The following is a 10,893-nucleotide window of genomic DNA, read 5'->3' on the forward strand; positions in this document are numbered from 1 at the left end:
ACGAGAAGGAGTTTACTATGGTCAGTGCAGTGAGATTTGTGGAACTAATCATGCCTTTATGCGTGCGCCCGGAAAGATAGGCCGACTGCTGAGCCCGAAGCACAGAGTCGCTTGTCATCGACATCCGAGCCACAGAGAGCCCTTCCGCCGAACGGGACTCATTTCTCTTCTTGGATGAAGACTATCGGGAGTTGGAACATGATGAACTATCACCAGTCAAGACGAGGAAGATTACGAGGACGATGGGAACCATGGTATTATTCTTTCTACAATTACCTCAAGACGGGTTCATACCGGAGTACGCCACTCGTGGTCAGAGGAGAGCCCAGAGGGAACTTTCCCGACGATTTGTGATCTTGGGAGATGTCCTTTACAAAAGGTCACTCGCCCTTCCGAAATAAGGAGCACACATTGTTGAACAAGCTCATTCAAGTGGGTGCGGAGGACAAATAACTTCAATGTGCAACCGAAATTACATTTATTATTTTGATTCGGAACAAAATTTCAAGTTTGCGTCTTTAATGAATTTTTTTTTCATAATATTCAAAACATCTATATTTATACATTAATAAATTTTATCAAATCATTGTCCAATTATAATTTTATAATTTATTGATAATTTTTTTTTCATTCTCATCCGTGGTGTCCATGGGTTTTAACCTAGTATATATATGTACCCTAATAAATGAATTTTTTTTGCCACATGTCATCTTCTCTTTCATTTGGACACATGACATTTTCTAAAATTTTTAAATTTTCTATTTTCCACTTGTCATTTTATTGTATTTTTCATTTTATTAAATTAAAATTCCACATTTAATATGTAAGGTATTTATTAGAAAGAGTTTATATATGTAATGTATTCAATACTTTAAAACCTTATTAATTTTAATAATTCAAAAAAATTTTGTTTTTCTTATAAATTTAAACTTTTCAAATTGTTAGAATTATATATATATATATATATATATATATATATATATATATATATATATATATATACACACACACACTAGGTTATAACCCGTGGAAACCACAGGTAAAAAATTTATAAAATTTTATTAAGTTTATTATGATTATTTAAAATTAATGAATGTTATGAATATTTGATCTATGTTTTGTATGTAAGAAGAAAGAACCATGTATTAGTGTGATGTTAAAAAGTCCACATAATAAATGAATGAGTGTTACATAAAAAAAGCCAATTTGTAAGTGTTGGATCAAAAATGAAAAAACAGAGTTGATGAGGAACTCGAGCAAAGTTACAAATCAAACAAATTGAGTTTCTACTCGGTTGATCACAAAAGACAACATAATAAATGAATGAGTATTCTATTTACCCTAGAATATTGACCCCCTTCAGAATCCTTTTTTCCATACAAAAAACTTTAAAATAAGCCAAAGCCCAACAATTAAACAAAAGAATAAAAGGATAAATAATGATAACATTCAATGTAGAACAACAGAATTCACTAAAGAGTCGAATTTTTTGATCAATGATATTCAAACTATTTAATAAAAAGTCAAAATGTTAAACTGTAACTCACATTGGCATTATATCGAACACCTAGTGGACAGTATTTGCAAGCCATAATTATTAGACTAATTCTTTAGCAGGATAAAGCCTTCAACTGAATAGCCTTAAACCGAATTAGTATATCACTAAGTACTTATAGCATTTTCATGAAGATTTAAAGTAAAATAAAATGAAATGAGTCGTAGTAGGCAAATCAAACAATTCGAGGGCTAAAATCATCAAAAAAATCAAAACCAATATAAACAAAACTTACTTTGAGTTTTACCCGGCTTCTAAAGATAAAAAGACAGAATACACTCACATACAATTATACAAATCCATAAAAAGATTTAACAAAAAAAGAAAGAAAAAAAACCATGGATGTTATAGAGGAATTGGTGCCCGCAACATCTATTACATCCTGCATTAAACAAATATTCATGGTCAAAGACTACAATGCCTATAAAGAAAGTGCACTTTTTTTATGGAACCATTTAACATAATTCCTAAAAGCACAATGTCCTTTCATAATCTACATCTAAGCAATAAACTTATATGAAAGATGTAAAAATAAAATCGAACCAGAGAAAGCAAATGATTCTTAACACTTGCCAAATAATCATTACCCTAAACATGGATGGAATACATATCAGTAAAAGTTGTGTATCAAATCAAACAATTTTGAAGACCTGACAAATCAAACGATTCTTAATATTTGCCAAATCAAGTAAAAAGCTGAGAAATAGAAAAAAGTCATAGATCAATGACAACACAACTGAGTTTCTGGAAAACAAAAAAAAAATGATAAATCTTAAAAACGTAATGAAATTTTAAGAGTAGTCAGCAATGTCAAATGCGTCCACAACAAAAACATGTTTTGCATCTGTCTACTGAACAATATATGTGCGATTTAGTCATTATACATTACATCCTCAAATGAAAACAGTATTCAAGGGTATAAGCATCATTTTATGAAACATGATAAGAGAATAACGATAGTATGCCTATTTCGCCACTAAAAATCTGCTTGGCTCCTGGATGATCAAGGTTAATATATGAAAAATGGAATATGATAGGTAGAGAAAACTATTAAAGTAAAAAAAAAACATTAATTTTCAAGTTCCTTACATTTTTCTGGATGAGGCGATTACATATGCAAGTGTATTGGGACAAGGAGGAGAGAGATGTAACTATGGATGCATCATCATATTAGGTTGTCGCCACCAAGTTAGAACCCAATTTTACATAGCACACGTTCAAAGGTTTGACCATTTGGGTTTGAGAGCGAAGCACTGGATTCGATTATGGTTTGAGGGCGATGAAAAACTGGCACTAACCTAAATTAACCATGATATAACGAAAAACTCAATAAAATCGCAGCTTGATTAGGGATTGATTTCGTTCTTGATTTCTTGCCAAGTCCATTGAATTCAAATAGACGGAGGATTACGATTTATTAGATCAGGGGAAGTCAAAGGAAACAAGGGCAATTTCGTAAATTTAGTTGGATGTTATGAGCGGGAAAAATAGATTGGGAGGGGCTAATAGAATGCCACGTGGCAAAAATGTACTTATTTATTAGATTAGGATATATATATATATATATATATATATATATAATTTTTAAATAGTTGTATGAATCGCAAGACTCTCCAAACAATCTTAGAAGCAAAGTTGGTCATCAACTATTCACAATCAATACTCTCCAAATATATCGTTATCAATAATTGTTAATCCATTAAGTTTTTCTTTGTGACATTATGGGCCGTAAGTAGGACTTTTAATTACTCTAGTTTTAAGAATCTTTTTTGTGCAAACACCAATGTTATTGGAATAGCCAACAAGACTGTATGTAATATTGTATTAGGAAAACAATCAAAATTTTCATATATTTTAAAACATCGGAGGAGGATTGGTAGTTTCACTCGGTAATAACTCGTCAAATAACTTTAACTCAAAAATACCAAACCAAGGGACAAGAAACGTCGTTTGAGCTTTGTAGTTGTCGCAAATTTGAAATTTTAGAATTGAAACAAAATGTGAGCTCTTTCTTGCACAAATCTACATTATTATTAGTTGTTTCAATTTTTAGTTTTAGCATGAACTCTTGAAATTGAAACAAAACACGAGCTTTGTCTTTGGGTTACCAGATTACAGATTACTAGACATGCACATAATTGTATGTAAAATTGAACTCTCTCCATAAAATGGCTCATGTATGGTCGCCCCACCTTGCACGCCTCAAAGACGCCCCTTGATGATTTTCAAACACTAAAAAACAATTATCTAAAGGAAATATAAAGCATACCTATTAAGTTATGGTTACTTGATATTAGATAGAGATAGATTAGAGGCAAATTATATACAAAAGTAGGTTATTGTTACTTATAATATAAACTAATCTTTTAGCTAGCTAGAGTCGATAGACACAACCTAATAAAGTAATAATCTAATATGTAAATGATGGTTCACATGCATGGTATTGGTACGTATCTTGTATGTGATGTTAACTTGTTTATCTCACGTCCTGATGCTCAGACAGATTGGAACATAAAATATGCACGTTTAGCTATAACCCATATAATGATTCAAGTACTGCCAATAATGTAAGTGCGAACTTCCTATTTTACCAATGTATTAAATAATAATCGGAAAGCGTCATAATTTTAACAAAATAAAGCTTAAATAAATTAATAGTTGATTTTTTTTATAAAATAATTAACAGCTTATTTATTTGAACTTTTCTAAAATTTTGTTTTATTGTATATACTATTAATCCTTAAAAGGACGGTGAACAGGAGACTTTCTGCTTTCTCATTTCTGCCACTAAATTTTCTTCGCTTACTGATTTTGCCACGGGAAGGTTGCTTTAAACAAACTTTTACATTTGTCATTTGTACCCCTTTTTTTCCTTCGCTTTCTGCTTTTGCCACCGGATATTTTTTTTAGTCTTCACCGTCTTAAAGAACCGCCTTACAGAACCGCCTTAAAGTAATTGTAGATAGACGTTGGCTTCTCGGTATATGTTGCCTTCTAATTTCAGTTTCCACCTCGCGCTTTTGGATTTCTGTTTCTCCCTATCTTGCGATTATGTGTTCCTTTCTTGCGGTTTTGATTGTTTCGTTTGACGTTTTCTGGTCTTCATCATTCACTTGTAATTCCTTTGATGGGTTCTGATTTTGATTGTTCTGTACAAAGATTTGAGGCGATGATGAGCTTTGTTTGTGAAAAAAAATTGCAACGTCGACCATGGGTGAAGTTGAAGGCCGTATTTTGGCAAGGTAACTCGGAAGGCATATCCGATTGGAATATGCAACCGGTGTTTGCAGCCATACCGCCTTTCATTCCCTTTTTTTGAGCTTCCTCTCACTAAAATCACTGTCGTATTTTTTATTTGGGCTTTCAGCTAAAGCTGAAATCTGTTTTTATGATTTTCGATTTTGAAAATTCTGGTGGTTTCTTTGGTTACAACATATGAAACAGGTAAACACACTCACATCCCTGTCCTTTAGTCTAAAATTCCCTTCTGTGTGATTTTTGAAAACTCTGTGATTGACATGTAAACAAAACATGGTAAACTAAATTATGTACAAAAGTTGTTTGATAAAATGTCTGAATGAAACGTGATATCATGGAATATGACTTTTCATTGATAGTTTGGTCAATTGATTTTGTGTTCTAATTTTTGTAGTCATTTATGGACATTGGATCTATTTTTTTAGTCAAATGATAGCTCAACCAATTGATTTTGATTATTGGATTTTGTAGTCACTTACATTTGTAGTTCAAAATCAGTGCATCTTTGTTTCATTAGTCCTTACCTTATAGAGTGATTTTATTTTGACATAATGAAGTCATGTAATTTTGGACAAACCTTCTCTTTGAAAAAAGAAACTAATTTGGGGCTTATTAGATTGGTTTTTTTTTGTTCATAATTGGCAGATTTGAATATGCACATCAACTGTTTGATGAAATGCTTCAAAGAACCGGTAAGGTTACGCATGCTGAGATTCTAACCAATGCGTTTGTCAAGTATGGTGAGATCGAAGATTGTAAGGTGGTGTGAAGTATGGAGGAAACCATTTACCTAATGTGCTCTCTTTTATGATAATCTCTTTGAATAAGGTAATTACTGTATCACATAGCAATTCTTTACAATTTTTGTCTTAAGAATATAAATTTTCTTTGTCATCTCATTTTTGTTGCAGTAAGTAAGACCAGATGGTTGCGATATGTTGAAAAGGTCTGATACTTGTAATGAATGAAGTATCGAATCAGATAATTGATAGAAATTAGAATCTATGGTGAAACTAGCTATGCTTGGCGAACAGTCATCCTACTGGTTTCACATAGTTGGCTTAATTTTTTATATTAATATAAATAATTTTTGATTTCAGTTTGCCTATGGTTAGGTTGATCTACAAACACATGATAGAGCTGCTGGAGTTGGTCTAAAGGAGTGAATTAAAGCTTATTAACAAGTAGTTTGCATTGTAATATATTATCAAACAGAAAAAACAAAAAAAAAAAAATTGGGTTCCTTATAAAGGATTAGCTGAACATTGTCATATCTATCCATTACAAAATAAAAAAGAATTGTGTTGATGTTTCGTTGTCTTCTTAATCAATTTCCAGCCATCAAATGTATATGTCGTCCTACTGCTTTTGGCAAAAGGTTGGCAGGTCTTTGTAATGGGATGATTTTTACTTTGGTTTTATGTTGTTATGCTATTATTTACAATGATCAAGATTAAAATCATTGTAGTTTTCATATATATATATATATATATATATATATATATATATATATATATATATATATTAAAATAGACTATATAATAACTCATGTTCTTTTTTATCAGACATTGGAAGCTATTGAGAAGTTGCAAAAGAAGGGAGCAACAGTTGTGTTCTCTTGGTTACCTCCATATCGTGCAAGCCTTTAACCGATACAATTTTACCATAATCAACTGACTTTATTGATAAACAATACTTTTTTTGGTCAAGAATTTTCCAAGTGCAAAGATACAACTAGAAAGAAAGGAAGGTGAACGACCTGGTCAGTCTAAACTTTTAATTATAACTCAAATTTAAGTTAGCATACAAAGGGTTAGTAAGGTCTGAGTTTCTACTATGTTCTTACAGGATCTGCCAAAGAAGCTATTATAGTGACACCATTAATGGATTGGGTTTACTTTTAATTTAAAATTTTTTAGTTTACCCTTTTTTGAGATAATGGTTTACAAGAATTTCCTTTTAGGGTTTGATTGGATGGATGGAATGGAGTGGGCAAGGTAATGGAATGTGTTATTACATTCCATAATCATGTTTTGTTGGCCAGTAGGAAGCGAATGAATTTTCATTTAAACTTTTTTATAGTATATGTAAATGTGTACAAAAATACAAAATTAACCATACTAAAAGTTTATTAAAATTTAAAACTCAGATCAGATTATAATAAAAAATAGTGTTAATTGCGTAAAATACAACATTTTGACCTTTTTTGGGGTAAGACCTAAAATTTTAATTTACAATCTAAACCAAAATCGTGACCTAACTTTCCGTTTTTGCCTTTTTACGTAAAAAGATTTTGTCTCTTTGAAAAAGTGGTCAACATATTATTTCTTTTATGCAAATAAGTATAAAATATTTTTTGCATAAAAGACGCAACATTTTGATAACTTAAAAAAATGTTCGTGTCTTCCATTCAATCAACCGCTAAATAAATATAGTTAATTTCTAGAAAAAAATGAGTTACTAAAATCATGAAAGGTCAAAAAAAAATTATGCCATTAAATATTACTTAAATATAAATGGGTTATTTTCTAACCGGAATCAACCATTCCATTCCATTGCTTCCCCAATTCCATGATACAAAACATTACCAGTTTCTTTCCCAAATTACCCTTTGGTTTTCTCATACAATCCAATAAATGTAGCCTTTTTTTTCTACGTAAGTTATTGGGCTCCAATTCATCTGTATATTGATGTTTGTTGTTTTGCATTAATGTGTTTCCGTGTGGTTGTTTCATTGATACTCTTATAAACTTGAATGATGAAGTTTTTACTATTTATTGAGGATGCATGTAGTCTTACATGCATTAAAGTTTCCTAATTGTACAAGTTTTCTATTGATTGTAAAAAAGAAATCATGAACCCCATTTTTTCTTCGTTTTGGTTTTAGTCATCAGGTTTCCTTTTAGGTGACATTTCCCCAAACCCATTAGTTACTTGCTGTTTCTGTGGTTAGAATTTATATTTGTTATCTTACTGTCTTATTCTAATCTTCCAATAGCTTGTTAGACTTTCTTTATTTATGTATAAGTTATTTGACTCCAATTCAAATGTATTTTGCAGTAAATGCCTTTTTTGTAATTTAATTGTTGATTTTGTGCTTTGGTTTTGATTGGTTCATGTCTTTGTGCTTTGGAGCGATTATTTAAAAAGTTTCTTATCATACTAATTTTCTGTAGTTTACATAACAAATGTTGAACCATTTTGTCATTTTGATGGTTTAGTTGCTGATTATTTACTTTCAATTGTTTTAGGCCGATTGTTTTATAAATTTGATAAAATTGGATTCTTTACTATTTTTGATGACACATTGTGTAATCTTACATACATAAAGAATTCCTAACTATACAAGAAACAATGAACCATTTTGCTCCTTTTTGGTTTGACTTATCAGGTTTTGCTTTTTTTTAAGGGACTTTAGGTAAACCATTAATCAGCTTATCAAAGTTTCATTTTACATTTTTATATTAGGTGATGTTAAGAATTCTGTTGATGTTTAGAATAAGTAAAATTTTGAGTTAATATTTATTGACATATATTTTTGTTCAACAATTGACAATATTAATGAACAATTTCCATTTTTAGCTATTATTATGTGCGATATGTTTCACATTTTAAGCATGCCTTCTTTTCATTATAAAAGTAGCCACCTTTTAACCGACTGAATCCGTATTCATTATTTAATTATTTTTTAAATTAATTAATAAGTTTGTCAATTTCAATTGAATGTAGTGCAGACTGTTCAAAAATTGATCAACTAGACAAATTCGTACTTCACTAATCATGGGAAATTGTTGGCTTTTATACTTTCGTTCCTTTGACTATTTATATTCAACAAAACATCCTCCCTTTGGAATACTATCTTCTTCATCTGTCCTTTTACATATACATTAAGCAGCCAGGTATCGATGCCCCTTCTTTCGTCTTTGTTTTCTCAATTTCATAAGTTAGGATTTAGTTTTGGGTTTATGATGATTAGAGCCCATTTGGCAATTGTGATGGAATATGCTTCTAAAGGGAAACTTTTTGACCCCACCCCATTTGTCAATCCTTTTTTTTTAATCTTATATGAAGTCATTTGTTGTTTTTCTTTCTTGCAAACATTTAATTATGTTGATTATGAGCATGCTCGATTTTTCTTTCAACAACTTATATTTGGTGTCAGCAACTGTCACTTTATGATTATTGAAACTTTAAAAATGTTAGTAAATAGTAACAAACTTTTATATTTGTTCAAATACATATCATAAACTTACTTAATTCAATTTTGTTTCACTGTTATGAAATTTTGTATTTTTGTTTGTTGATTGTGGAAAGTTTATGGAAAACAAAAATTGTTAAAATAGTAACCAAGTTTCAGTTTTGTTATGATATTACAAAAATGATGAAAAAAAAAAAGTTTGAGGTACTGAGTTGAACAAATTTTAAATTTGGTTACTTTTTAATGAAAATAGTTTTGCTTTTTTTTTTTTTTTATATTATTATTATTATTATTATTATTTGGGTAGACTCTAATGATTTGAATTTATTTTATCATCAGTCAAGCAAGTTTGTGTACTCTATGACATTCAAGCAGTGGAAAAACATTGATGTGAACAAATTTCATAAAACTGATGATAGATTTGGATGAAAGTTGGTATCTATATTAGTCCAAATTGCATCCCACATCAGGTAATGCCAATTGTACCCCTGTTGACTAGATAAAGCTAATTGTGTAATTGTTGTTTTTTTCAGGTAGGAGAGAATTGGTTCAAATAACCAAAAAAAAAAAGAAACCCAGCGCCAAAGGCGCATCTGATTCCATCTAGTTATTCTGAAAATTATAACAAAATTTAAACATTTGGCTGCTGAAATTAAACTATGGGCCAAAAAAAACTTTGGGCCAAGGTTTAAACCTTTGCAAGAAAAATACTGCCACCAAATTCTTAACAAAATTTTGGTTGCAAAGTTTCCGAAAAGAACATAATGTTGTTACAAACATTGCAACCAGAATCGTAAGAGTGAAAATTCTCGATCGACATGATACACAAGTGAACTCATCTGGGAATCCATTTAATTAAACTGGTTAACATGACAAAAAAAATTAAGCAGATAAATAATATCAGGGTCTAAACTTTCGATACGAAATGACTTGTTTATTTATATGCAACTTGTTTTAATTTTTTATGCAAACCGGACATGCCCAAAACCAAAAACCAAATGTAAAAGAAAACTTTAGGGTTGATTCATGTTGTAATGTGGAGGTCACTAATTAGCCGTCTTAATCATACTTATTTTTAGTTTTGACTTTTTCATTAATATCTCATTCTCCACAATCTTATTCTCTCACTTCGCTTTCGATGTGAATTATTTTCTCTAAACTTATTGTGAATTTGCCCCTCCGCTTCCCAAACTTACTTTTAGTTTTGACTTTTTCATTAATATCTCATCCCACCCACATCCCGACCATTTCCTCTCCTTTTGAAATACATAACATGTTTTTTCTCTTTATTATTATGGCTTAATCATCTCTCACCCTCCGGTGACCACATTGTTGTTACCACCAATCATTTTATCGCAGTCACCTCATCCGACCAGCAACTCCCGTCACTTCATCTCTCTCACTTCTCCCTTCACTCACTCCCCTTGTTTTTATTTTGGGTCTCTCACTATCTTCCTTCTCTCCCTTAACCATAATCTCATCACCAAAGCCTCTCATCTTTCATATATTCTCATTTATCATTTTATTTATTTATTGTAGATTTGATTAAATTATAGAGAAGAAAAACCTTATCCATAGGTTGGATTGTAGAGGAAAGATAGACCACTTCAGTAGCAAACACATGGTACAAGTACATCCAACTGCAAGTTTTTGATGTGTAAGGTTTCGAAAGTAAATGGATCTCACCAATGATTATGATTATGAGTGTTGGGTGGTGATAAATGATGGTGGTCATAATGTCGTGAAGAGAAAGAAGTGAGGAGATCTAGATTCAATGATTGATTTAGAAAGTTAAAAAATGAGTTGTTTTTTTTAGTTCTTTATGGAATCATTTTTCTTTGTAAAAATCATTATTCGTTTTTGAAATCATTGTTTAATGTTC

General features: G+C 30.7%; 2 long non-coding RNA genes across 9 annotated transcripts; one reads left to right on the forward strand and one right to left on the reverse strand.

The window, feature by feature from the left end:
- Positions 1-1,752: 1,752 nt before the first annotated feature.
- On the reverse strand, positions 1,753-2,940 carry LOC145100235 (uncharacterized). Its single transcript, XR_013704911.1, has 2 exons — positions 2,645-2,940; positions 1,753-1,937 (listed from the first exon to the last, which is right to left on the reverse strand). It is a non-coding gene; the product is annotated as an uncharacterized LOC145100235 (long non-coding RNA).
- A 1,370-nt stretch (positions 2,941-4,310) lies between these two features.
- On the forward strand, positions 4,311-10,893 carry LOC145102043 (uncharacterized). Of its 8 annotated transcripts, none has more exons than XR_013705989.1 (5): positions 4,311-4,999; positions 5,459-6,191; positions 6,379-8,712; positions 9,351-9,481; positions 9,545-10,893. It is a non-coding gene; the product is annotated as an uncharacterized LOC145102043 (long non-coding RNA). The 8 variants fall into 8 exon arrangements; XR_013705990.1 differs by having other exon boundaries at positions 10,551-10,893; XR_013705994.1 differs by having other exon boundaries at positions 5,459-5,759; positions 5,929-6,191; positions 9,351-10,893.

This window comes from Lactuca serriola, chromosome 4, assembly GCF_051521515.1.
Source record: "Lactuca serriola cultivar US96UC23 chromosome 4, Lser_US96UC23_V15, whole genome shotgun sequence".
NCBI classification, from domain to species: domain Eukaryota; kingdom Viridiplantae; phylum Streptophyta; class Magnoliopsida; order Asterales; family Asteraceae; genus Lactuca; species Lactuca serriola.